The 4,636-nt window shown below is 36.0% G+C and overlaps 1 pseudogene; it reads right to left on the bottom strand.

Annotated features, from left to right (window-relative positions):
* Positions 1-3,147: 3,147 nt before the first annotated feature.
* LOC140522033 (olfactory receptor 5AR1-like) lies at positions 3,148-4,636 on the bottom strand (annotated as a pseudogene).

Here is a 4,636-nt window from a genome sequence, read left to right as displayed (position 1 = left end):
TATCTATATAAGTCAAAGTTGTTGAACTCAAAGACAAGGTACCAAAAGAAAATATAAGGATTGTAGTTTTCCAGAAACACATAACTACTAAGATGATGATGACATTGACAAATAATACTACAAATACTATTGAAGACTATCATGCAGGATAATATAACAAAATTGCCCAGAACTCCAGAATATAAGAAACAAAGAAGGACCAGTCAAATCAATTTATATATTGCCCCAAGAAAACAAAAATCATTTCCAAGAAACCCCAATGATAAGTTCAACAATTTTGAACAACAAACTCTGTAAATAGACAATAAAGAGGCCTTCAAATATTAAAAGAAAAGTGAAATTATTCTTCAGTTACTTGGAAGCATGTGTGTGTATTCTTCCTTCATTGTTGAAGAAGACCATGCCATCAGAGAAATAATGACATGATTTGCACTTGACTTTGTTTTGAATGAGGGAGGACTGAGAAGGTCACCAGACTCATTTCTCCTCCACAGCCATCTGAATCCAATGATCAGATACTCATCAGGATGATTGGAGATGGCCCAGAATGAAGCAATTAGGGTTAAGTGACTTGCCCAAGGTCACACAGCTAGTGTGTGTCAAGTGTCTGAGGTAAGATTTGAACTTAGGTCCTCCTGACCTCTGCACTGGTTCTCTATCCACTGTATCACCTAACTGCCCCTCTTGAAAACATAGAAGAGGATAGAATAGTATATTTTAAAAAAAACATTTGTTCAAACTGTTATCCAAAGTGTAATACTGTGCAGTCTTGGCTTTCATTATCAATTAAAAAAAGATGAACATTCAAAAAAAGAGGCATAATAATGAACAATTCACATAGTACTGAATAACTTTAGTCAAATTACAGGATATAAAATGAACCCACTTAAATTTTCAGCATTCCTATATATGAGTAACAAAGTCCCCCAGCAACAAATAAAAAGATAAATTCCAGTTAAAATCACTGTAGACAATAAAAAATACTTGGAGTCAACCTGGCAAAGCAAATGAAGATTTATATGAACAAAATTATAAAACACTTTTCATGCAAATGAAGTCAGATCAGGATAAGAAATATTAATTGCTCAAATGTAGGTTAATAAAAACGACAGTTTAACCTAAATTAACTTATTCAGCGCAATCAAACTGCAAAAATTTTATAGAGCTAGAAAGAAATCATAACAAAATTCACCTGGAAGAACAAGAGGTCAAGAATACCAATGACATCAATGAAAACATACAGGAAGGAGACATAACCAAAACAGATCTCAGACTTTATTCTAAAGCAGTAATACTCAAAAACAATTTGATGCTGACTAAGAAACAGAATGGTGGATCAGTAGAAGAAATTAGGTACACAATACACAGTAGTAAATGACCAAAGCAATTTAGTAATTGATAAATCCAAAAATTCAAACTTTTGGAAAAAGAACTACCTATTTGACAAAAAATTACTGCCAGGAAAACTGGAAAACACTATGACAGAAACTAGTTACAGAAAAGTATCTTACACTATATACCAAGATAAGATCAAAATAGGTACAGACTTCAGACAAAAAGGGTGACACCATAAAAAAAAAAAACAGAGGAGCATGGAATAGTTTACTTGAAAAATCTATGGATGAGGGAAGAATGTATTCCCAAAGAAGAAATACTGTAATTCAACATATAAAATTGATATTAAATTTAAAATAAAAGTTTTGCATAAACACAATGAAAAATGCACCTCATATTAGAAGGAAAGCTGAAAGTTGGAGATAATGTTTTTTATCATTATTTTGTTTGTTTCAGTATCCTACAATCACTTCCACATATCTTAAATTTTTCCCCTCCCTGTCCCACCGCCCTCCCAACCTCTCCACTACCTTCCTGAGACTGCAGGTTTTATACAGATTCTATATATATATATATTCCATTAAATACATTTTCACTTTAATCATGTTGCATATAAGAATTAAAATCGATGGGAGAAATCATAAAACAAACCAAAGCATAATTGAAAAGAAAATGATCTGTTTCATTCTGGGATCAAATTCCATAGTTCTTTCTCTGGATGTGGAAGACATTTTGCCTTAAGAGAGCATTGGGAATTATTTCAGTCCTTGCATTGCAATGAAGTACTACGGCTACCAGAAAAAATCCTCACCCACTGTGGTGTTGCTGTGTACAAAGTTCTCTTGGTTCTGCTTCTTTCATTCAGCATTAGTTCATATAAGTCTTCCTAGGCCTCTCTGTAGTCTTCCTGTTGGTCATTTCTTATAGCGCAGTAGTATTACATTACACTCATATGCCACAATTTATCCAGCCATTCCCTAATTGATGTGCATCCCCTTGATTTCCAGCTTTTGGTCACCATAAATAGAGTTGCTATAAATATTTTTGTACATGTGGGACCACTTCCATTTTTATGAACTCTTGGCAATACACTCCTAGAAGCGATATTGCTGGATCAAAGGGTATGCACATTCTTGTAGCCCTTTGGGCATAGTTCCAAATTGCTGTACGGTTCACAGCTCCACCAACAATGAATTCGTGTTCCAACTCTCCCACATCTTCTCCAACATTTATCATCTTCCTGTTTTGTCTTGTTAGCCAATCTGAAAGGTGTCACGTGGCATCTCAGAGTTGTTTTGATTTGCATCTGTCCAATCTATAATGATTTAGAGCATTTTTCCATATGACCATAGAGAGCTTTAGTTTCTTCCTCTGAAAATTGCCTGTTCATATCCTTTGATAATTTATCAATTGGGGAATGACTTGTATTCTTGCACACTTGACTCAGTTCTCTATTTATTTTAGAAAACACGCCTTTATCACAGACACTAGTTGCAAAAATTCTTTACCAGTTTTATACTTCCCTTCTAATCTTGGTAGAATTGGATTTGGTTGTGCAAAACCTTTTCAATTTAATGTAATCAAAATCTACTTTCTATCTCTTCTTTAATCAAAAATTCTTCCCTTCTCCAAAAATCTAATAAATACACTACACCTTGCTTCACTAATTTGTTTATAGTATCAATCTTTATACTTAGATCATGTACCTATTTGGACTTTATTCTTATGTAAGGTGTCAGGCATTCACTAATGCTTAGTTTCCGCCACACTGTTATCCAGTTTTCTCAGCAATTTTTTCAGTGAGTTCTTCTCTCAGAAACTGGGGTCTTTGGGTTCAGTGTAAAACACGGGATCCCATTTGTCTTGATCCAGAGAGTAGGCAGATATTTTTCTAAGATATACGAACATCACTGTCCCGTAGAAGAGGTTGACACCAGTAAGGTGAGATCCACAGGTTGAGAAAGGCTTGAGTCGGCCTTCAGCAGAACTTATCCTGAGGTTGGCAACAAGGAAAAAGGCATAAGAAATGGATATGATGAGGCTGATACTGAACTCAACGAAGCCACATAGGCTGAAGAGTGAGATTTCACTGATGTAGGTATCTGGACAAGAGAGAGCCAAGAGTAGTGGAATTTCACAGAAGAAATGATTGATAATATTAGAACCACAGTAGCACAGACTGAATGTAAATGAAGCATGGGCCATCAGACTGTAAGACAGATAAAAACAGCACACTTGAGGGCTGCTAGAACACATTCACTCGATTTTGTCAGACGGGAAAGACACTAAGAAAGGGTTAATAATTTTACTTTATTCCAATCTAGTTTTCTCTCAGAAGAGGAGTGATGATAACGGAACATAACTCCTGCAGCATTCCCTAATCACCCTTCTCACAGGGGAGTTTGAGAAAGTGGGTGCAACTACCCCTGTGTCTCAATGGGGTGAATAGAGACAGACACAACTTGTACTTCCCCTAAATCCCCACAAACCTCAATGGGGGCCACACACAGCATTTGTGCATTCAACCGTAAGTGTTCTCCATTCAATGTCCAGTGACCACCTGTTTTATAGAACAACAGACAAAGAAGTGATATTGCCAGCAATAGCCTCTCATCATTTGATCTCTGTACATTACTGTGCAGCTGCAATGGATGCTTGTATTATTTGCCATTATATAACTGCACAAGAGTAGTGGAGATGGTTTGAACCTTAACTGTGCGAATTTATATCTAGCATTTGGGAATTGTGGATTGTTCATATGCACATAAATACACATATATACATACATAAGTATGTATATGACTTTCAAGGTTTACAAAGTATTTCCTTCCCAACAACCTTGCAAGTTAGATAGAATGACCATTATTCCTCCTACTACATTTAAAAGCGAGGTAACTAGAGCTATGAATATTAGGAAATTGAACTCTGAGAAACAATAACAAAAATTCACTTTACACCCACTACAATCCACCTTACTTATACTAAAATTCATCTTTAATACACAGACTCATCAGTCCAGAAAATTAGGATCCTATAGTAAGGACTAGAAAGAACCAGTTAGATATAATAGTGCTATAGTGAAGTGAGCAGTAGATAGCCACAAACTGATCATTGGCAATGGCAGCCAAGACATAACACTCAGCATCCACAAACCCCACAAAGAAGGTAAATTCTCCAGGCATAGCTGGAGAATAAGATGACCTTGTGCTGGGTCAGGAAGACTGCCAATATTCGGGCGACATGAGTAGCCAAGATCCTCTAGGGAGAGGTTGCAAAGGAACAAGTACATGGGCAAGTGCAT

This window comes from Notamacropus eugenii, chromosome 2, assembly GCF_028372415.1.
Source record: "Notamacropus eugenii isolate mMacEug1 chromosome 2, mMacEug1.pri_v2, whole genome shotgun sequence".
Lineage (NCBI taxonomy): Eukaryota > Metazoa > Chordata > Mammalia > Diprotodontia > Macropodidae > Notamacropus > Notamacropus eugenii.
This window is presented reverse-complemented; position numbering and strand designations above follow the sequence as displayed.